Source organism: Mobula hypostoma, chromosome 19, assembly GCF_963921235.1.
Source record: "Mobula hypostoma chromosome 19, sMobHyp1.1, whole genome shotgun sequence".
Lineage (NCBI taxonomy): Eukaryota > Metazoa > Chordata > Chondrichthyes > Myliobatiformes > Myliobatidae > Mobula > Mobula hypostoma.
In genome coordinates this window covers 12938204-12963215 of record NC_086115.1, presented here as the reverse complement: position 1 = coordinate 12963215, position 25012 = coordinate 12938204, and the positions used below count along the sequence as shown (strand labels likewise).

General features: G+C 44.4%; 1 protein-coding gene across 2 annotated transcripts in view; it reads right to left on the bottom strand.

Annotated features, from left to right (window-relative positions):
- LOC134358669 (palmitoyltransferase ZDHHC16-like) overlaps positions 1–19061 on the bottom strand; it is a 31713-nt gene extending 12652 nt beyond the window's left edge. Inside the window, exons 1-2 of one of the 2 annotated variants that reach the window (XM_063071121.1) lie at positions 18922–19061; positions 1226–1357 (exon numbers count right to left, since the gene is read on the bottom strand). The gene's annotated coding sequence lies outside the window, so the exon portion shown is untranslated. The remainder of the gene's footprint in view (positions 1–1225; positions 1358–18921) is intronic. The other variant, XM_063071122.1, reaches the window with a different exon arrangement.
- Between the last annotated feature and the right edge of the window lie 5951 nt (positions 19062–25012).

Genomic DNA, 25012 nt, shown 5'->3' with positions numbered 1-25012 from the left:
GGTTATATATGGTGACATTAACTTTGAACTGCTGCAGCAAAACAACAAATTCCTCTACATGTCAGTAACAGTAAACCTGATTTGTGAACATAATGCCAAAGTAAATGAAGTCTATTCTGCCTGTATGTGATCCATATTCCTCCATTCCCTGCAGATGCATGTGTCTAACAGCCTTATAAATGCTACTCCTGTATCTGCCTCCACTACCACCCAGCACCCACCCGGCTGTGTAAAAAAATAATTCCCCAGCATCTCTCTTCTAAACTTTTGCCCTCTCGCCTTAGATGTCTGTCTGATAGTATTTGACATTTCTACCCTGGGAAAAAGGAACTGACTGTCTACCAGATCGATATACGTCGCTCACAATTTTACAAATCTACCAAACTTTCATTTAGCCTCTGACACTGCAGACAAAACAACTCAAATTTGTCCAAGCAAGATGATGGAGGAACTCAGCGGGTCAGGCAGAACCCATGGACAGTGGATCTTTTGGGTTCAGACTCTTCACTTGGAATCCTCAAACTGCACTTGTAGTCTCTTACATCTCCAAGTTTGTCCAAATTCTTTTTATGGCTCATGCTCTCTCACCAGGCATCAGCCTGGTAGACCTGTCCCTTTCAGCACGGTAATGTAGTTAGTGTAACGCTTTACAACGCCGGTGTCTGGGGTTTAACTCCCACCGCTGACTGTAAGGAATTTGCACGTTCTCCCTGTGACCACGTGGGTTTCCTCTGGGTGCTCCAGTTTCCTCCCACTTTCCAAAGATGTCTGAGTTAGGGTTAGTAAGTTATGGTCAAGCTATGTTGGTACCGTAAGCATGGCAACACTTTGTGGGCTGTCCCCAACACATCCTCGGACTGCGATGGCTTTTGACACAAACTTCTTCCTCCCCTCCTCCCACCTTCTAACTCTGACTTCGCCCCATCCTTTCCAGTCCTGACGAAGGGTCTCAGCCCAAAACATTGACTGTTTACACTATCCGTAAATGCTGCCTGATCTACCGAGTTCCTCCTGCATTTTGTGTGTGCTGCTTGGATTTCCAGCATCTGCAGATTTTTTTCGTGTTGGTGAACAGATTTAACTTCATGTTTCGATGTACATGTGACAAATAAAGCTAATCTTTATCTATTCCAAAGTCTCCTGTAATGGAGGCAACCAGAATTACACACAATCCTTCAAGTGCAGCCTAACCAAAGTTCTATGCCACTACAGTGGCTTCGCTTACTGCTAGACAGATGTAACACGTGGTGACTCCACTGACAGTGATAAGGCGCTCGAGGAGCCTGGCATTTCCTGTGTGCCACCCGAGTATTGGAGAATGAGAACTTCTGCGTCGGTAAAGTCACAGGTGAGGAGTCTGCAACAAGAAGAATTTCTGAATGTAATTATCTCCATAGTAAGATGCAGAGTTTGGTAAACAAAAATCTGATTACATTCAGAGGGCAGCAGAGGGTTGACGACAGAGTAATTAACCTCTTTCCCAGCCAGAGTGCTGAGGCTCTCTCCAGAGGCAATTTAAACCCAGAGTTGGCAGAACAGAAGGCAATCACACCCTCCTTCAAAGTGTGTGGTGTGCACAATCCCCTAAGCTCCTTGCACCTTTCTCCCACCTTTTGATGGCATGCAGTCGCCACTCCTTACCGACATGAAAACACACTCTCGCACACACAAACACACAAGAGTCAAGCAGCTTTCCCTCTCCATGCACATTAACAGGAACCAACGCACAAGCTTTGCCCTCTGCAGTGTAGCAGGCAAGTACTAATAGAACAAAGAAATGGACAGCACAGCACAGTCCCTTCACCACACAGTACTGTGTCCACCTTTTAACCTGCTCTAAGATCAATCTAACCCTTCCCTGCCACAAAGCCCTCCATTTTTCTATCATCCATATGTCTAGCAAAGAATCTCTTAAACGTATCTGCCTGCACCACCAGCCCTGGCAAAGCATTCTACACACCCTGTCTAAAAAAAATTACCTCTTACATCTCCCTCTATACTTTCTTCCAATCACCTTAAAATCACCCTTGTTTCTACCCTGGGAAAAAGTCTCTGCCTGCACACTATCTATGGCTCTTATCATCTTGTACACCTCAAACAATTCTCTTCTCAACCTCATTCGCTACAAAGAGAAAAGCCCCAGCTCACAGAACCTATCTTCACAAGACACGCTCTTTAATCCAGGCAGCACCCTGGTAAATCTCCTCTGTGCCCTCAACCTTCCAATAATGAGGTGACCAGGACTGAACACAATACTAATGCAAATCCTCAGCTTAGCTTTCACTCCCCTCACCAAGCCCCACACCTGTCCACTCCGTCACCCACGCCAGCCTGCAGTCACCCGCCACTTGATCTCATCTTCTCGCCTGGGTGTTGTACTCCAATGAGGATCGTCCTGACGTGAGAGAGCAGACACACTTTCAGTGGTTGAAGCAGAGCGTGCCAAAGCCCACCAACTGGTCTCCTAGCTGGAGGCTCTTGGCGTTCTGAAAACAGTCCTTGGAATGAGTGGCAGCAGGGATTAGACCTTAGCTCAGGGATAAACTGTCCAACCCACTGCCTTCTGAGCACAAGCTCTGGCTCCTGGGTAAGAGAATGGAGGGTTCTTATAGCCCAAGCCAGCTATACCTCAAGAAGATCAGATAAGCTTAATCTGTTAATTATTAAAGTCAAGGGAAGAAAGACTAATTACTTACATCATTCCCAGTGAAACCCAAGCCGCTGAATCAGACCAGATTTGATTGCATCAGCTGCCTGGTTGCAACACAGCCTGGTATGTGCAGGAATATGAAAGACCACAGAAGCTGGTGGATATGGCCCAGCCCGTCACAGGAAAAGCTCTCCCCACCACTGAGCACATTCACAAGGAGCGCTGCCACAGGTAAGCAACGTCCATCATCAAGGAACCAACCATCCAGGCCATGCTCTCTTCTCGCTGTTACCGTCAGGCAGGTGGTACAGAATCCTTAGGTTCCACACCACCAGGTTCAGGAACAGTTATTACCCCTCAGCCATCCAGCATGGATAACCTCACTCACCAGTAGTCTGAAGTAATTCCACAACCTACAGGCTCACCTTCAAGAACTCTACAACTCATGTTCACAGTATTATACTTCTTTTATTTCCACAATTTGTCTTCTTTTGCACATTGGTTGTTTGCCACTCTTTACTCATAGAACATTACAGTACAGTGCAGGCTCACGATGTTGTGCGGGCCTTTAAACCCACGCTAAGATCAATCTAACCCTTCCCTCCTACATAACAATCCACTAATTTATCATCCATCTGCCTATCTAACAGTTTCTTTAAAGTCCCTAATGTATCTAAACACTATACATAATAAGAATATTTTTTCATAAATTCTATTTTATTTCTTTATTTTCCTGGAAATCAATCTCCAGGTGGCCAATGGCAACATAAATGTATTTTGATAGTAAATTTACTAAGGTTTTTGTAAATCAGTACTGCACAAATCAAACACATGGAGCTCGTGTCAAACGTGTAAATTCTCCCACTGCACTTCTGGGACATTCTACGCCGACCAGTGACACTCAGCTGGAGGTCTGTCACTTATGGGTAGCAGAGTTTTGCCTGTTGTGTAGGGAGGCAGCACCGAGCTCGTGTGAAGGAGAGGAGGATAGGATTCACGTGAAAGGGGGGAACAACAGCACAGCAGTCAATGCAATCGCTCTACAGCACCAGCGATCACCCATCGAGGTTCGACTCCTTCTGCTGTCTGTAAGGAATCTATATGTTCTCCCCATGACCACGGGGTCTTCATTCGAGTGCTACAGATTCCTCCCACATTCCAAAGACATACGGTAAGTTGTGAGCATACTATATTGGCGCGGAAAGTGTGATGACATTTGTGGGCTGCCTGCAGTGCGATCCTCACCGATTTGATTTAACACAAACAACGCACTGATGATGTTGCTTCGTATATTATGAAATGTTCGCAAGTGAATTGCCAAGATTGGAGAATTCAACCCAACTATCAAATACCCAAGCTACACACTTTCCAAATGATTTCCAACACAAATAATTTATTTTACTATGTTTTAATGTACACGTGACAAATTAAACTCATCTCTTAAAAACTTCTGAAGCATTGACACCAGTGTGGATCACAGGATCTCTTTCTCTGTTGTTAATTAACTTACTGCAGTGATGGAAACTTTATTCTGCTAGGGGAGGGAAATAAAGGGAATTCATCAAAGTTTCAAGGTGATCAGGTTTCTCAGAACCCAATTACGATGATCAACATTCAAAGAGCGAGTATCCTGCCAACTGCATTAAGATTTGGCTTTGCTTTGCTGATCTTACATGCACCTCCATTTGCCATCATACTAAACCACTCGGGGAAATCAGAGTCACCGTCAAAGCACTAAATGCTCTCAAAAAGAGTTGAGCCAAGCTTAATGATTAGTTTTGCTAATTTTTTTTAGATTATGAGAACACTCAGTCCTCTTTTATTGTCATTTAGAAATGCATGCGTGCATTAAGAAATGATACCATGTTTCTCCGGAGTGGTATCACAGAAAACAGGACAAACCAAAGACTAACACTGACAGAACCACATAATTATAACATATAGTTACAGCAGTGCAAAGCAATACCATAATTTGATGAAGAACAAACCATGGGCATGGTAAATAAAGTCTCAAAAGTCCCCGAGTCGATCGACTCCCGAGTCCCCGATAGCAGGCGGCAAAAGGGAGAAACTCCCTGCCATAAACCTCCAGGCACCGTCAACTTGCTGATGCCTTGGAAGCAGCCGACCACAGCCGACACTGAGTCCATATGTCTGAAAACTTCGAGCTTCCGACCAGCCCCTCCGATACAGCCTCCCGAGAGCCATCCTCTGCCGAGCGCCTTCGACCTAGCCCCGGGTGCTGAAACACGCAAAGCCAAGGATCTCGAGGCCTTCAGCTCCGGAGATTCTGTTTACCACACAGTAGCAGCGGCAGCGAAGCGGGCATTTCAGAAGTTTTCCAGATGTTCCTCCGTACTCTCACGTCCGTCTCCATCAAATCAGAATTGTGCACGGTCCCCTACTTGACAGATTACAGGTATCATTCACCGAAGTGGCCGCGCGCACTGCCATCTTCTCCTCCTTTGTTGCACGTCCATCAAAACATACAGTGGAATGTATCGTTTGCATTGATTCAAACCAGCAAGGATTGTGCTGGGGGCAGCACGCAAGTATTACTACATTTGCAGTGCCAACAGCTCACTAACTTTAACCATACAGCTTTGGAATGTGGGAGGAAACCAGATCACCCAGAGGAAACCTGGGTCACAGGGAGAAAGTACAAACTCCTTACAGTTAGCAGGGGGAAGCAAACACTGATCTAACAGCAGGCGCTGTAAAGCGCTGCGCTAACCACTACACTCATGTGCTACTTAAGCTTTGGGTCTCTTCTGCTGAAGATGCATCTACACTGCAGACGGGGAAAGGATTCCTGGATCTCAACCCAGAACCAGGGCAGCACAGCAGCATACTGATACCATAATGCTGTTACAGAACTAGATTCTAATAAATGTTCATGTCATCAGGTTGAAGGTTACCCAGACGGAATATGAGGTAACACACACAAAATGCTGGAGGAACTCCACAGACCAGGCAGCGTCTATGGAAACGAGTACAGTCGACATTTCGGGCAGAGACTGGAAAGGAAGGGGAGAAGTCAGTGTACGAAGGTGGGGGGGGGGGGAGGAGAGGAAGAAGTACAAGGTGGGGAAGAAAAGAGCTGGGAAGTTGATTAGTGAAAAAGATAAAGGGCTGGAGAAGGGGAATCTGATAAGGAATTAAAACCATGGAGAAAGGGAAGAGGGAGGAGCACCAGAGGGAAGTGACGGCCAGGTAAGGAGATAAGGTGAGAAGGGGGGGATACAGGAATGGGGAATGTTGGGAGGGGGAAAAGAATTACCGGAAGCTCCAGAAATCTATGTTCACGCCATCAGGTTGGAGGCTACCCAACTCGAGTGTGGCCTCATCACAGCAGTAGATGAGGAGACGAGGCCATGCACTGACATATCAGAATGGGAAGCAAAATCACATCAGCCCATCACCTCCCTCTGGTGCTCCTCCCCCTTCCCTCTCTTCCATGATCTTCTGTCCTCTCCTATCAGATTCCCTCTTCTCTAGCCCTTTATCTCTTTCACCAAACAACTTCCCAGCTCCTACTTCATCCCCTCCCCTCAACTGGTTTCACCGATCACCTACCACCTTGTACTCTTCCTCCCCTCCTCCCACCTTCTTCCTTTCCTTTCCAGTCTTGATGAAGCGTCTCAGCCTGAAATGTTGACGGTTTACTCTTCTCCATAGATGCTGCCTGGCCTGCTGAGTTTCTCCAACAATGTGTGTGTGTTGTTTTGGATTTCCAGCATCTGCAGACTGCCTCATGTTCGGAATATGAGGTGCTGCTTCTCCAACCCGAGAGTGGCCTCATTGTGGCAGAAGAGGAGGCTGTTGGATCAACACGTCAGAACAGGAATGGGGGTAGGAAAATTAAATGGTTAGGTAGCATGAAATTCCACTTTTGCAGATGGAGCCGAGGTGCTCGACAAAGCAGTCCCTGCCAGGTCTCATCAGTGTAGTGGTGGCCACATTGGGAGCACCGGATACAGTAGACAACCCCAACAGATTCGCAGGTGAAGTGTTGCCTCACCTGGAAGGACTGTGTGGGACGAGGTGAATGGGCTGGTGTTGCATTTCTGCCACTTACAGGGAAAAAAAGGAGGGAGATTAGTCGGGAGGGACAGATGGACAAGGGAATCATGGAGGGACCAATCTCTGCAGAATGTGGAGAGTGAGGAGGAGGTAAAGATGTATTTGATGGTAGGTGGTGGAAGTTGCAGAGAGTGGTGTGCAGGCTCATGGGGTGATAGGTGAGGACAACAGGAACACTATCCCAGTTAAGGCGTGAGCAGATGGAGTGCGCACCATGTCCAGGAAGTGGAGGTGCGGGTGAGGGCAGAATCAATGGTGGAGGAAGGGAATCCCCGTTCTTTGAAAGAGGACATCCCTGATGTCCTGGAAAGGAAACCCTCATCCTGTGAACAGATGCAACAGAAAGGAAGGAACTGAGAAACGAAGATAGGGTGGGAAGAGGTATGATCAAGTAAGCCACAGGAATCGGTGGAAGAAGAACCCATTCACTGAAGAGAAGTTGTAATTCTCCTTAGACCTGTGGAGCTTAAGATGAATTTTGACAGAGCCATTCAAAATTATCAAACTTCTGTTACTGCTATCCCATTGTACTAACTCAAGAAACACAGAATGTCTTTGCTTTATTGCTTTACGCTCTCTACACTCACAACTGTGTGACTGGGCACACCTGAAATGGCTTCTATAAGTTTATAGATGACATCATTGGTGTTGGAAGATTCTCAGACGGTGACGAGGAGGCATCCATGAGTGAGACTGATCGAATAGTTCAGCAGTGTGGTAAGAACAACCTTGCACAACATCAGTAAGACCAAGGATTTGGTTATGGACTTCAAGAAGAGGAAATTGGGAGAATACACACCAGTCCCACAAACTCCAAGTAGTGGTGGACATAGCTCAGCAAAGCACAGAAACCAACCTCCCCTCCACGGGCTTTCTCTGCACTTCTTGCCTCAGGAAAGCTGAGCTCAGGAAGGCTAATCAAAGACCCCACCCACCCTGTGTAGTCTCTCCTCGCCTTTCCCATTGTTCAGAAGGTACAAAAGCTTGAAATCACCTACCAGCAGGCTCAAGGACGGCTGCTACCCTGCTGTTATAAGATTATTGAATTGTCTCCTGGTATGATAAGATTGGCTCGACCCCACAATCTACCTCATGTCCATGCACCTTGTTTGCCTTTCCTGCACTTTCTCTGTACATGTCTGCATTCTGTGATTGTTTTCCCGTGTACTACCTCACTACACTGGTGTCATGAAATGATCTGTATGATGACATGAAAACAAAGTTTCTCACTGTACATCAGTACATGTGACAATAATTATCCAACTAATGTGTTGCCTGAAAGGGGAATGAAGGCAGATTCAGTTGCAACTTTCAAAAGCAAATGAAGGGGAAAATTTTCAGGACTATGGGCAAAGAATGGTGCAATAGTATAGTGTACAGAAGATCGGCACAATCACAACAGTGCGAATGGTTTCCTCCAGTGATGACCTGATGATCCTCGGCGTTCCGAAGCAGAGATTGAAACTTGCTTACTGTTAATATGCAGCACAACATTTAATCTTGAAAAGCATTACAACAGATTCCAAACATCCCCTTCTGGTTAATCTCGAGACAGTAAATCGTTGTATCGAAAATAAGAAAAGGAATGAATCCAGATGGAGAATGGAGGTTCAGTCATGGAAATAAATCCCCATGCTTGTGTTACTGGACCCTGATCCAGACATGTTAAATTCAAGTAATTAAATCGAATGTGACTGAAATAAACAAGTTTGTGCTGAAAACAGTAATAATGAAAGTACAAAACTTGCTAATTCACTAATCAAAGTGAACACCTTGACTTAGAAGCAAAGACTATTCAAGTATTCAACCACAACATCAATTCTTTCTGGAAATAATGAAAGAAAAACAATCTCCTACTCTAAATGCATCTGCCTGGTTTATATCCACCCATTATTCCCTGCCTGTTCATGTGCCTAAAGGTCTCTCAAATGTTGCTATCATATCAGCTTCAACCATGTTCCAGGCATCTTCCAACTTGTGTAGGAAAAAAAACTTGCCTCACAAATCTCTTCTAAACTTTTCCCCTCTGACTTTAAAGCCACACTCTCTGGTATTTGATGCTTCTGCTCTGGAAAAAAGATTCTGACTGTTAACGTATCACAATTTTATGTCAGTGGATTTTGGTTAATTGGGCCATCAGTTAATCGAGGCAGCCACTTATTTGGAAGAACTGTTAAAGAACAAAAGTTAATTAAGAAAATAGCCACTATTCCCTTTGTTTGGAACACTATGTCACTTAATTGGGACAGGAAATTGCTGCCAAATAGTTTCTAACACCATCAGTTGCATGCACTTGTGTGGCTGTTATAGACATTACACTGTGCTTAGAGCAGACAGTTTTAAAATAGTGTCAGTTGAGTGTGTTTGTGTTCAAAAGCCATTATTTTTGTCACGGATAGTTAGCGAGAAATAAGTAAGAAGATAATTCAGAGTTTTTGCTCACTGCAGTTTCAAGCATTCAGATTTGAAGTTGCCAGAAATGGCTAGGAGTGTAAATTAAACAGTTTAATTACTTCAACAAGTTAGGAATGACAAAGAACCTGAAGATATCGATAAGGTACATCATATCAACTATTGCAATGTTCATTTAGCTTATGTGCACAGATGATGTCTCTGCCAAGCAACAGGAGAATCTCAGCAGAAGAGTCAAGTGGGGGAATCTTGTCAGCTGGGGCCTTGAGATGTGAATGACTGTGTACAGCTTCAGGAGTTGGAATTGCACTCCTCTATGAGGGCTGGAAGAGTAAGCAGACCTCCTCCACTATTAACTCCAGGACAAATCCACTGGCTCTTCTTCCAGCAACTTCTGATGTTCCAGAACACGTCTTTAGTAGGGCGTATGGGGAACTTGGAATACTGAATACATCAAAGGTGTTGATTTTGCCTATGACAAATTACCTTGATCATCTAATATCACATATGCCTTTATTTTTTGCTCAGTATGTCCTATCAGATAGATGTTAGCCAGACAAATTTTAGAGCAGAATTTGCCTTGGAAGTCTTTCCTGTACACAGCTGTGCGTGAGGAAGTAGCTACGTCTGACAGACGGTCAGCTGGATCCCACCAGACTCTGCAGTGGGCATGCTGGAACCGGTAGTAACCCAGGTGCTGGCCCTGAATTGATAGCTTTATAGTCTTTTGCTCGGTGTGCCGTTGAACCACATTTGAAACATGTTGAGTGCTCCTTTAGAATATGCCCCCAGTCTGCCCCTTTAGAATATGCCCCCACGGTCTGCTCCTTTAGAATATGCCCCCAGTCTGCTCCTTTAGAATATGCCCCCAGGGTCTGCTCCTTTAGAATATGCCCCCAGGGTCTGCAAGCAGTTTTCCTCCGAATCCTCTGCATTTTCTTAGGGGGTGAAGTTTCTTATGGATGGGGCATTGTCCATCGGATTTCATAGTAAAATGTTCTACTTCAGTTGTGCCATCCATGTTAGGGGCTTCCATGCTTTTGCTGACATGTGCAGGAAGTTGAAAGCATAAAACTAGGGTTATTTTACGTTATTTATCTATGTAGAGATACAGCACAGAATGAGGCCCTTCTGGTCCTTTGACCTGCTCTGCCAGAAACCCCCAATTTAACCCTAGCCTAATCACAGGACAATTTGCCCACTAACCAGTACATCTTTAGGCTGTGGGAGAAAACCAGAGCACCCTGAGGAAACATTCCACAGGAGGACATACAAACTCCTTACAGAAGCTGCTGGGATTGAATTCTGACATCCCAAATTATAATAGCATTGCGTATTTCTGCATGGAGGGAGATGTATTCCACAAAGAATGAAAATGGTCGATGGGGGCATGATGCTTTGCTTTAGTCTTGAACCCTTCAGTTATCCACTGCTTTTGTATATTGCTTCGTAGTTTCTCCATTACAGGGTTTATTCCTTTTGCTGTATACAAGAAACTCAGCCCTTGTAGGTAACCTTCATTTTTCTGTGGCTTGCAGTTCCACCAACAAATCTGCAAACTCCTGGAACTTCTGTGATTCTTTGGGAGCGCTTGGAAAACTTTGTGATGGCTTGACTTCCAGGATAGATAACTGGCAGACTGGTTGTCGAACACTTTTAGTTCTGCTGTGACTCAGTCTCGACAAGCCAAACCTAATGCACCTGCAGTTCCTGAATGAGAGCATGTGGAGAATGGTTTGCCAAATGTGTGCCCTGGGATGGATGAAGGTTCAGTCTCTCTATGTTTGTGCTGATGGGATTGGCATCAGTAGCGCTGTGGTTCAACTGTGGAAGGGGATGTAGCTGTGGACCTTGACTGTCAACACCTGGACAATGAGAGAGACAAGCTGGCTGAGTGGTGTGGACTCCTTGTAGAGCTGGAGTACGGGAGCACAGAAAGCGCTTGGACATATTCTTTAATAAGATGCATTGGCTGTTCTGACGCAAAGTTAGGCACTCCACTGTCTAAGTCAGCTGCTGCTTCATATTAGCTTGATTCTGCTGAGGCAGCCTCAGCTTCACTCTTCCTTGAGTGCACTTAATGAGCTCGATACATGCTCTCCGTGTCTATACGAGCTTTCTCCACACTTAAGCAAACACTGCTCTCATTCTTGCCACTTCAGCTTTGGCACGGGCTCATGATGCTAATTGTGGTTTCACTTCAGCGTCAGGAAGACACAATTGATGAGCCACAATCTGATCTTACCTCCAGGTCTTGGCAATCAATGTTGCTTGGGTCAGAAGCCAACATGATTGTCTACAGCATTCAGATGCAGATCCAGTCCGTGGGCAATGGCTCTGCAGACGAGCCAGCTTTTCACTACTGCCCCCGCTGCACACATGAATACAACTATGCAGCCAGCACTCTGATAACAGTTTATCACCGTTTCATTTTTCACTGGCTAAGTATTAGCACAAGATACACATGTACCTTTTATCTGGTCCTTCATTTATTTCAGCAGTTTGCCCTATCTCAGTATAAAAGTGTCAGTCTCTTATTAAGGAGCCCCATCACCCAGGACATGCCCTCTTTTCATTGTTACCATCAAGAAGGAGGTACAGAAGCCTGAAGGTACACACTCAGTGATTCAGGAACAGCTTTTACTCCTCTGACAACCAATTCCTAAATTTACATTGAACCCATGGCCAGCTCACTTATAAAAAATAATATTTCTGTTTTTTGCACCATTTTTAATTTAACATACATATATATTTACTGCAATTGACTTATATATTTACTTCTATTTCATCATGTATTGTATTGTACTGCTGCCACTAGGTTAACAAATTTCATGACATACACCAGTGATATTAAACCTGATTCTGAAAAATTGGCAACTTGTCTTTTCTCTTTATCTCAGTCCTTCCCTTTAGCTTCAAATGTTCTGTATCTGTCCTTTGTTTAAACTTTAAAATAAATGATTGTGAAACAAGTTTTCGCTCATTCTTGGACTCCTAAAAAACCTGGGGATTGAAAAAAAAAATCACCAGATCTTGCACCCCTCAGCAACAATACAGTCCAGGGGAAACAATCCATCTTTCAATCAAGCTCTCCAGTCCCAGTAACATCCTTGTGAATCTTCCTTTCACCTTTTCCAGCCTAATGACGTACTTTCAATAGCTAAGTAACCAGAAGCTCACACAATACTCCAAATTTGGTCACCAAAGTCTTGTCCAATTCTAACATGATACCCCAATTCTTGTACTCAGTGCTTTGACAGATGAAGGCAAGCATTTGAAGACAATGCTGTCTTCACCACCTATGGTATCAATATTCGTTTATTATTGTCACATGTACCAAGATAGTGAAAAGCTTGTCTATACATATCAAATCATGACAGTGTATTGAGCTAGAACAAGGTAAAACAAGGCAGAATAAAGAGTAAAAGTTACCGAAAGAGCATAGTTCAGCTAAATGATAAAGTGCAAGATTATAACGAAGTAGATTACGAGGCCATGTGTCCATGTATAAGAAGTTGCCAAAATGAGAATTTATATACTTGTACTACTAGGTCTCTCTGTACTGCAGTCCCTTCTGGGCCCTGGCATTTACTGTGCAAGTCCTGCCCAGGTTTAGCTCATCAAGTTAAGTGTGAGTAGCACGAGCGTAGCAGTTACTGCAATGCTATTACAGTGGCAGAGACCAGGGCTCAATCAAGAGTCACAGAAAACTACAACATAGAAACAGGCCCTTCACCCATTCTTGTCCATGTGAACCATTTAAACTGCCTAGTCCCATTGACCTGCACCCAGCCCACACCCTTCCCATCCATGTGCCTATCCAATCTTCTCCTAAATGCTAAAATCATAATTACATGCACCACTATAGTGCTGGCAACTCGTTCCACACTCTTACCACTCTCTGAGTGATGAGGTTTCCCCTCGTGTTCGCCTTAAACGTCTCACCCATGATCTCTAGGTAGTCCCATCCAACCTTAGTGGAAAAAGCCTGCTTGCATTTACCCTATCTATACCCCTCAATGTTCTATAGCTCTATCAAATCTCCCTCAATCTTCTATATACTAATTTATCCAATCTTTCCTTATAGCTCAGGTCCTCCCCCCTCAGCTATACACTTGTAAATTTTCTCTGTGCCTTTCAATCTTGTTTACATCTTTCCTGTACGTAGGTGACTAAAACTCCAAGCAACACACACAAAATGTCGGAGGAACTCAGCAGGCCATGCAACAGCTAGGAAAAAAGTACTGTTGATATTTCAGGCTGAAACACTTCGGCAAGACTGCAGAAAAGAAGCTGAGTAGATTGTCAAAATCTACACAATACTCCAAATTAGGTCTCACCAATGTCTTATACAAGGTCAACATAACATCCCATCTCCTGTACTTTGATCTATGAATACCAACGTGCCAAAAGTTTTCTTTACAAACCTATCTACCTGTGACGCCACTTTCAATGAATTATGGTCCTGTATTCCCAGATCCTTTTGTCCCACCATACCCCTCAGTGCCTACTATGCAAGTATACCTGGTTGTTCCTCCCAAAGTGCAACATCTCAAACTTGTCTGCATTAAGTTCTATCTGCTATTTTCAGCCCATTGTTCCAGCTGGTCCAGATCCCGCTGCAAGCTTTGATAGTCTTCTTCGCTGTCCACTACAGTCCCAATCTTGGTGTCATCCACAAATTTGGTGATTACATTAACCAAATTATCACTGAGATTGTTGAGGTAAATAGCAAACAACAATGTGGTCAGCTCTGATCCCTGCGGCACTAGTCATAGCCCTTCAAAGTTCAAAGTAAATTTATTATCAGAGTACAGGTATGCGTGGCTTAATGTCCACGATACGTTCTGTGAAATCGGATGTTATGTGATTTGGACGATGTGCGAACACCATATTATATACTTAGCAAACCTACGTGGAGTACTGTAGTGTACTTGTATTGACTAAATCCATGTCATTAGCAATTTCTCCATATCGATATAGGTCCCTCTCGCATTTTCGTGATTAGTTTTCAGTGCAGCCAATCCTTTAACAGCTACGAGAATTTTTTCTTTGTTTTTTAGGATCGTCGTGATTGTCGAGTGCGACATGCCTAAATCCCGAGCAATAGCATTCACTGGTTTTCCACCTTCATATTGTTTAATAACCTTTTGTTTCACTTCCAAATCAATACTTTTCCTTTGCCTCTTGCTGCTGCTATCACTAGGAGTGGTTTTGCTGCGTTTGGAAGCCATGATGCACTTTACGGTAATATTTTCAAAAGAAAATGAAACAGCGAGATAACGCTACCACACTCATGAGACACGCGATACACGAGATTGATTGGTTACGTCCGCTACGTCACATTCTCTGATCGGGACTACGGACGTACATGCAATTGGACGTTGTCCAAATGGACGTTAAGCGGCACACACGTGTACATACATGTCACCGCATACAACCCTGAGATTCTTCTTTCTGTGGGTATACTCAGCAAATCTATAGAACAATGACTATAACACAATAAATGAAAGATGAACCAGAAGATAACAACTGTGGAAATGGAAGTATAAATAGCAAAAAATAACGAGAACATGAAATGGGAAGATAAAAGTCCTTAAAATGAGATCACAGGTTGTGGGGAAAGTGAGTGCAGTTATCCCCTTTTGTTCAAGAGCCTGATGGTTGAGGGGTAGTAACTGTTCTTGAACCTGGTGGTGAGAGTCCTGAGGCTCTTGTACCTTCTACCTGATGGCAGCAGCGAGGAAAGAGCATGGCCTGGGTAGCGAGGATCTCTGATGATGACACTGCTTGCCTATGACAGAGTTACATGTAAACGTGCTTAATGGTTGGACAGATTCTCTACCTCTGATCCTCCAATGAGACTTCTGGTTTTCCTCTCCTGAAGTCTACAAGCAGTTCCTTGGTCTTGCTGACATCGAGTGAGAGGTTGTTGTTATAACACCTCTCTGCCAAATATTCAATCTCCTGTATGCGGATTCATCACCACCTTTGATACGGCCCACAACAGTGATGTCATCAGCAAACTTGTACGTGGTGTTAGTGCCGTGCTTAGTCTCGCGGTCATAGATGTAGAGCAAGTAGAGCAAGGGGGCTAAGCAGACATCCCTGTTGTGCACCTGTGCTGATGGAGATCGTGTAGATGTTTTTGCCAATCCAAACTGACTGGGATCTACAAGTGAAGACATCCACAATCCAATCGCGCAACAAGGTGTTGAGGCCAAGGTTTACTGATTAGCTTCGAGGGGATGTTGGTATTAAATGTTGAGATTTAATCGATAAAGAGCATCCTGATGTATGCATCTTACTGTCCAGCTGTTCCAGGGTTGAGTGAAGAGCCAATAAGGTGGCATCTGCTGTGGGCCTGTTGCTCCGGTAGGCAAACTGGAGCGGATCCTAGTTGCCTCTCAGGCAGGAGCTGATATGTTTTATCACCAGCCTCTCAAAACACTTCATCACCGTGGATGTAACTGTTATTGAGGCAGGTCACTATGCTCTTCTTGGGCATCAGTATAACTGAAGCCTGCTTGAAGCAGTTGAGAGGTTAAAGATATCAGTGAACACACCAGCCAGATGGTCAGCACAGGTCTTTAGTACATGGTCAGGTACCCTGTCTGGACCAGATGCTTTCCTTGGATTCATCCTCCTGAAGGCAATCCACATGTCAGTTTCAGATACCGAGATCAAAGGATCATCAGGAGACGTGGGCATTCACGACGACTCCTCCACGTTCTGGCGGTCAAAGCAAGCATAGGCAGCATTGAGCTCATCTGGAAGCAAAGACCTGCAGTCCCCCATGCCACAAGATTTAACTTTGCTGGAGGTTATAACATTCAACCCCTGCCACAGCCGTTGAGCATCCCTTGTTGATTCCAGAGAGGCAACTATCCATTACCACTGTCTGGCTTCAACTGCAAAGCCAATGTCTAATCTCTGTTACTACCTCATCTTGAACACCAAGCGACTGAACCTTGTTAACCAACCCCCCCCATGCTGGACCTTGTCAATTGCTTTGCTAAAGTCCATGTAGACAACATTCACTGCCTTGCCTTCATCAAATTTCCTGGTAACTTCCTCGAAAAACTCGACAACTTTCGTTAGGCATGCCCTACCACTCACAAAGCCATGCTGACTAGTCTTAATCAGTCCCTGTCTTTCCAAAATATCTCATCACCTTCCAATAACTTCCCCACTACTGATGTCAGGCTCACCAGATTTCAGATTTCCTGATTCATTCTGAAAGCCTTTCCTAAACAGTGGAGTAATATCAGCTATACTCTAATCGGCCGGTATCTCTTTGCTGCCAAGAATGATTTAAATATCTCTGCTAAGGACTCTGTAATTTGCGCACTTGCCTCTCACAGGGTCTGAGGGAACACCATACTAGGCCCTGGAATTAGTCCACCCTAATTTGCCTCAAAACAGTAAACACTTGTCTGTAATCTGTATAGGGTCCATGATCTCTCTGCTTCTTTGCCTCATTTCTATGGACTCTATTCCATCTTCTGAGTAGATACAGATGCAAAAAATCCATTAAGATCTCATCCATTTATTTTGGCTCCACAAGTAGATTACCATTCTGATCTTCCAGAGGACCAATTTTGTCCTTCACAATCCTTTTGCTCTTAATATATCTGCAGAATCCCTGAAGAATTCTCCTTCCCCTTGTCTGTTAGGGCAACCTCATGCCTTCTTTCAGCCTTTCTGATTTTGTAAGTGTTCTCTTGCATTTCTTATACTCCATCCATTAGAATCTCATCTGTTCCTACTTGCCTGTACCTGCATGCACTTCCTTTTTCTTCTTTAATCAGTGCCTCAATATCTCTTGAAATCCAAGGTTCCTGAAACCTGTTATCCTTTCCTTTTATTATGACAGGCACATACAAGCTTTGTACTTTCAAAGTTTCATTTTTGAAGGCTTCACACTTATCAAATACACCTTTGCAGAAAACAGCCTGTCCCAATCCACACCTGCCAGATCCTTTCTGATATTATCAAAATTGGCCTTTTAGAATCTTAACCCACACACCAGACCAATTGTTTTCCATATTTACTTTGAAACTATTGGTATTATAATCAGTAGATGCAAAGTGTTCCCCTACACAAACTTCTGCCACCTGCCCTGTCTCAATCCTGAATAGCAGATCCAAGTATCGCACACTCTCTTGTTGGAAATTCCATATACTGATTAAGGAAACTTTCATGAACACATTTGACAAACTCTATCCCATCTAGTCCTTTTATAGTATTGGAGTTCCAGTCAATATGTGGAAAGTTAAAAACACCTACCATCACAACCTCATGTTTCTTGCAACAGTCTGCAATCTCACTACAAGTTTGTTCCTCTAAATCCTATGGACCGTTAGGTGATCTATAATATAGTCCCATTAACAAAGTCGTGCCTTGTTTTATTCTCCAGTTTCACCCATAAAGCCTCACTAAACAAGTTCTCCAGTCTGTTCTCACTGAGCACTTCCATGGTATTTTCACTGACTAGTAATGCCCCCCCTCTTTTAATCCTTCCCGCTCTGTTGCGTCTAAAACAACGGAACCCTGGAATATTGAGCTGCCAGACCTGTCCCTTCTGCAACCTAGTCTCACTAATGGCTACAAGGTCAGAATTCCATGTATTGATCCATATCCAGAGCTCATCTGCCTTTCCTACAATACTCATTGCATTGAAATACACAAAACTCAGGACATTAGTCATATCTTGCACAACCTTTTGATTTCTGACTTTAAGGTCTTAACAACATATCTGTTCTGTTCTGTTCCCATCCCCCCCCCGGCAACTCTAGTTTAACTCCTCCCCACAACTAACCCTGTGCTTCCCCCCCCCCCCCCCGCCACCTGTAGTACTAGCAAACCTTCCTGCTAGGATATCGGTCCACCTACAATTTAGGTGCAAACCACTGTCTGTAAGGAGTCTGTACATTGGCCCCATGACCACATGGCTTTCATCCAGGTGTTTCAGTTTCCCTCCACATTCGAAAGGAGTAAGGATTTGTAGTTTCATCGGATACATGAGTGAAATTAGGTGGCGCAGACTCATTGGGCCAGAAGGGCCTGTTACCATGCTGTATCTTGAAATAAAATAAAATACAACATTTGTATTTGTCCAGGGTAAATTCAAACACATGATCCACATTGACAGATGATCTATATTGTGCCATAATCTTTCTGACAGTTCACTATAGCACTAATTTTGCAAATTTACTAACCAGGCCATCTACATCATTATCCAAATATGGGAAACAATGTTGGACCCAGCACAATCACAGGCCTCCAATCTGCAAAAGATCCCTTGAGGGAGGGATGGTGAAGGCAGAGAGATGATGGAGAGTGGAGGAGGGAACCCACAGTGTAATCTCACGCCCAGCTGTCACTCTCACCAAAGGCCTCTCTGTGTTCATCCCCACCAAGCGCTGGCAATTTACATCAGCCCAACAGAGGCAACAACAGGACACCACAACTGCCCCCGCCGCACCCTCTGACTCCAACCACCAAGTCCATATTGTATTTTGTGAGACCCCAATTCTCCTATCCAACCTGCCAATTTCCTTTCCAGTGCTCATGAAGGTTCTTGGCCAAGTTGGGGGGGGGGGTGGAAGGAGAGACTTAAAAGAAAGATGCAGCAAACAAGACAGTGGGGAAGACTGAGGAGTAGACTAGGTGAAAGGGGATAAGGGGAGAGGCGGCAGAAAGACGATCAGATGGGATGGGGCAGATGATGAGGGAGGGAAGCCGCAGTCAACGCTCAGAAACGCTGCTCTCACCGTTGTTCCGGCAACCTCTCTCGTGTTCTTTCACGGCGGCCGCTCCTCCCGTCCACTCTCACCGCCACCTCACGTCAACCCAGCTGAAGTAACAAAAGACGGGACGCCCCAACTGCACCTGCGCAATAATCCGGCATGCCGCAGCCCACCCGGCGCATTCTGGGAACTGGAGTCCAGCTAATGTCAGCGAAAGGAAACCTCCGGCGGTGTTGCTGTTAAAAACTACAGTTCCCGTCAGCCTTCCTTCCCATTCATACAGCAAGGCATGAGGAATTGTTGAGAGGTATGTTCGATTTACGTGCGTACAAAGGAACAGGTGGCGTCGGAAGAGGAAGGCGGCAGGACTGTATGGAGGTGTCACCACTGGCCCCCTATTCCAGCTTTACTCGCCATCCATCACAGCTAATGCATTACAATGCAGGAGCCTGCAGATCGTTTCAAGAACAACATCCCCCGACCCCTCCCCATCGTTTCTAAATGGATAACGAACAGTACCTCACTAATTTTCCTCTTTTCGCACTACCTATCTAATTTTATAAGTAAAATGCTTGTCTGTTGCATCTTTATATTCACACACACGTGTATATAATTTAATTATAAAATTATAATTGTGTGTATATAAAGATGCAACAGACAAGAATGAAGAACACAGTGGATTATTTATTGTAAATTATACTTTTTATTAACCATATAACAATTACAGCACGGAACCAGGCCATCTCGGCCCTTCTAGTCCGTGCCGAACTCCTACTTTAACCTAGTCCCACCGACCTGCACTCAGCCTATAACCCTCCATTCCTTTCCTGTCCAATTTAACTTTAAACGGCAACATCGAACCACTTCTCAACCACTTCTGCTGGAAGCTCGTTCCACACAGCTGCCACTCTCTGAGTAAAGAAGTTCCCCCTCTTGTTACCCCTAAACTTTTGCCCTTTAACTCTCAACTCATGTCCTCTTGTTTGAATCTCCCCCACTCTCAGTGGAAAAAGCCTATCCACGTCAACTCTATCTATCCCCTCATAATTTTAAATACCTCTATCAAGTTCCCCCCTCAACCTTCTACGTTCCAAAGAATAAAGACCCGACTTGTTCAACCTTTCGCTGTAACTTAACTGATGAAACCCAGGTAACATTCTAGTAACCCTCTGTACTCTATTTTGTTGACATCTTTCCTATAATTCAGTGACCAAAACTGTACACAATACTCCAAATTTGGCCTCACCCATGCCTTGTACAATTTCAATATTGCATCCCAACTCCTATACTCAATGCTCTGATTTATAAAAGCCAGCATACCAAAAGCTTTCTTCACCACCCTATCCACATGAGATTCCACCTTCAGGGAACCATGCACCATTATTCCTAGATCCCTCTGTTCTACTACATTCTTCAATGCCCTACCATTTACCATGTATGTCCTATTTTGATTAGTCCTACCAAAGTGTAGCACCTCACATTTATCAGCATTAAACTCCATCTGCCATCTTTCAGCCTACTCTTCCAACTGGCCTAAATCTCTCTTCAATGTATTATTGCTGCAAAACAAATTTCACGACATATGCCAGTGATATTAAGCCCGATTCTGATTCTGCAGAATAGTTCACTGATGCATTATTAGTCTACTTAAAAATAAAAGGCCAAGTCGACATCAGATAGTTCAAAACCTTCCTCCTTGACTACTGTGCCCAGTTCTAATCATTGGCAAGACGGGAGGTTGTCCTTAGATATGTTAAAATTATTTGCTGGGGAGATATCTTCCTGAAGAGTCCATTTTATATGTGGCCTCTTGAATGTTGCAGTGTGGGGTGTGGTTGAAATTGGAGCCATTGGAATCAGTTTTGTAAGTGTCAGTACAAGAACTGTGTTCCAGCAAGGGACAATGTCACAATAACTGTATCACAGTGAGAGTTGGTAGCTAGATGTGTCAGTAAGTGTGGTAGTGTACACATTCCAGTACACTTGAAACAAGACCTATGTCAGGATGCTGTTCGTCAACTATAGCTCAGCATTTAACACCATCATTCCCACAATCCTGATTGAGAAGTTACAGAACCTGGGCCTCTGTACCTCCCTCTGCAATTGGATCCTTGACTTCCTAACCGGAAGACCACAATCTGTGCAGATTGGTGATAACATCTCCTCCTCGCTGACGATCAACACTGGTGCACCTCAGGCATATGTGTTTAGCCCACTGCTCTATTCTCTCCATACCCATGACTGTGTGGCTAGGCAAAACTCAAATACTATCTTATAAAGTTGCTGATGATACAACCATTGTTGGTAGAATCTCAGATGCAGACGAGAGGGCGTACAGGAGCGAGATATACCAGCTAGTGGAGTGGTGTTGCAGCAACAACCTTGCACTCAATGTCAGTAAGATGAAAGAGCTGATCGTGGACTTCAGGAAGGGCAAGACGAAGGAACACATACCAATCCTCATAGAGGGATCAGAAGTGGAGAGTGTGAGCAGTTACACATTCTTGGGTGTCAAGATCTCTGAAGATCTAACCTGGTCCCAACAAATCGAGCAACACACATCAAAGTTGCTGGTGAACGCAGCAGGCCAGGCAGCATCTCTAGGAAGAGGTAGAGTCAATGTTTCAGGCCGAGACCCTTTGTCAGGACTAACTGAAAGAAGAGCTAGTAAGAGATTTGAAAGTGGGAGGGGGAAGGGAGATACGAAATGATAGGAGAAGACAGGAGGGGGACAGATGGAGCCAAGAGCTGGACAGTTGATTGGTAAAAGGGATATGAAAGGATCATGGGACAGGAGGCCTAGGGAGAAAGAAAGGGGGAGGGGGAAAGCCCAGAAGATGGGCAAGGGGTATAGTGAGGGGGACAGGGGGAGAAAAAGGAAAATAACAGATGGAGTACGAGGGGGAGATGGGGCATTAGCTGATCTCCCAGTGGCTACACATTTTAATTCCACGTCCCATTCCCATTCTGATATGTCTATCCATGGCTTCCTCTACTGTAAAGATGAAGCCACACTCAGGTTGGAGGAACAACACCTTATATTCCGTCTGGGTAGCCTCCAACCTGATGGCATGAATATTGACTTCTCAAACTTCTGCTAATGCCCCACCTCCCCCTCATACCCCATCCATTATTTATTTATATACACACATTCTTTTTCTCTCTCTCCTTTTTCTCCCTCTGTCCCTCTCACTATACCCCTTGCCCATCTTCTGGGCTTCCCCCCTCCCCCTTTTGTTCTCCCCAGGCCTCCTGTCCCATGATCCTCTCATATCCCTTTTGCCAATCACCTGTCCAGCTCTCGGCTCTATCCCTCCCGCTCCTGTCTTCTCCTATCATTTCAGATCTCACCCTCCCCCTCCCACTTTCAAATCTCTTACTAACTCTTCCTTCAGTTAGTCCTGACGAAGGGTCTCGGCCCGAAACGTCGACTGTACCTCTTCCTAGAGATGCCGCCTGGCCTGCTGCATTCACCAGCAACTTTGATGTGTGTTGCTTGAAATTACAGCATCTGCAGATTTCCTTGTGTTTGCCCAACATATCAATGCAGTTATAAAGGAAGACAGTAACTATACTTCATTATAAGTTTGAAGAGACTTGGTATGTCAACAAAAACTTCTGTAGATTACCGTGGAGAGCATTCTCACAGGCTGCATCACTGTGTGGTATGGGGCCGGGGAAGCTACTGCACAGGACCGAAAGAAGCTGCAGAGGGTTGTAAATTTAGTTGGCTCCATCTTGGGTACTAGCATACAAAGTACCCAGGACATCTTCAAGGAGCGGTGTCTCAGAAAGGCAGCGTCCACTATTAAGGATCTCCAGCACCTCAGGACCTGCCCTTTCCTTTTCTCACTGTTACCATCAGGTGGGGGGTACAGAAGTCTGAAGGCACACACTCAGCGATTCAGGAACAGCTTCTTCCCCTCTGCCATCCGATTCCTGAATGGACATTGAACCCGTGAACACTACCTCACTTTTTTAAGATATATTATTCGGTTTTTTTTTGCACAATTTAAAATCTATTCAATATATGTATACTGTAATTGATTTACTTATGTATTATTATGTTTTTCTTCTTCTGTATTATGTATTGCATTGAACTGTTGCTGCTAAGTTGACAAATTTCATGACACATGCTGGTGATAATAAACCTGATTCTGATTCTTTAATCATATCCCTTCCATGTTGTTATAGCACAATGTCAGCCAACAATCTGGCACTCAGATCAGATCACCAAGGTAAATGGAAGTGACGCTAACTCTTGAAAGTAGCAATTTGCTAGGTTCCCAGATCTCATAAGATCCACAGATTTCCCTCCTTGAAGAGCATTAGTGGATTTTTACCACAATCTGGTATTTTCATGAACACCATGACAAGGAGTAGCTTGTTATTTCAGATTTAATTAATTTATACTCCCTGCTGTTCAAACCACTTTTTCTGGGTCAACAGTCCATTCCTTGGGCTTAATTGAACCACTATAGACAGAACATCACCAACCACGTTGACGATACAGCCAAGGAACCTCATCGGCACATCTACTTCCTCAGAAGGCAAAAGGAATTTGGCATGCCCCCGTCGACCCTTACCCATTTTGACAGATACACCATAGAAAGCATTCTACCTGGATGCATCACAGACTGGCGTGGCAACTGCTTGGCACAGGACCACAAGAAATTGCAGAGAATTGTGGACACAACTCAGCCTACCAAGGAAAACAGCCTCCCCTCCATGGTCTGTCTACACACCCTGCTGCCTCAGTATAGCAGCCAACTTAAAGACACCACTGATGCGAGACATTCTCTTCTCTCCTCTCCCGTCAGGCAGATGATACAGAAGCTTGAAATCACATACTGGCATTGTCAAGGGCAGCTTCTATCCTTCTGTTGTTTCTCTTATATACAATGGAAACTTGACCTCACAAACCCCATTGTGTCCTTGTGTTATGTCTACCTGCACAGCACCCTCTCTGTAACTTCCAACTGCACTCAGTTATCGTTTATCATTCTTCTGCCTCAGTGCACTGTTAGAAACATCGAAAACCTACAGCACAATACAGGCCCTTCGGCCCACAAAGCTGTGCCAAACATGTCCTTACCTGAGAAATTACCTAGGGTTACCCATAGCCCTCTGTATTTCTGAGCTCCATATACCTGTCTAGGAGTCTCTTAAAAGACCCTTTGTATCCACCTCCACCATCATTGCCAGCAGCCCATTCCACGCACTCACCACTCTCTGCATAAAAAACCACAACTTACCCCTGACATCTCCTCTGTTCCTACTTCCAAACACCTTAAAACTGTGCCCTTTCGTGTCAGCCATTTCAGCCCTGGGAAAAAGCCCCTGAGATTCCACACGATCAATGCCCCTCATCAACTTATACACCTCTATCAGGTCACCTCTCATCCTCCGTCGCTCCAAGGAGAAAAGGCCGAGTTCACTCAACCTATTCTCATAAGGCATGCTCCCCAATCCAGGCAACATCCTTGTAAATCTCCTCTGCATCCTTTCTATGGCTTTCACATCCTTCCTGTAGTGAAGTGACCAGAACTGAGCACAGTACTCCAAGTGGGGTCTGACCGGGGTCCTATATAGCTGAAACATCACCTCTTGGCTCCTAAACTCAATCCCATGATTGATGAAGGCCAATGCACTGTATGACTTCTTAACCACAGAGTCAACCTGCATAGCAGCTTTGAGTGTCCTATGGACTCGGACCCTAAGTTCCCTCTGATCCTCCACACTGCCAAGTGTCTTACCATTAATACTATACTCTGTCATCATATTTTACGTCCAAAATGAACCACCTCGCACTTATCTGGGTTGAACTCCATCTGCCACTTCTCAGCTGTTGCAATAGTTTGATTTGTATGAAGAGTATGCAAGACAAGATGTTCACTGTACCTCAGTACATATGACAATAAGAAACCCATTTACCAATTTAATATACTAGGCAACTGAACCTGTCAAATGCACACAATGAATCTATTAATGGCTTGCTCATTAGAAGCTCTGCTCTCTCATCAAATTCAAAGTAAATTTATTATCAAAGTAAGCATAGGTTACGACCTTGAGATTCATTTTCTTGCATGCATTAAAAAAAAAGAATACATTTTTG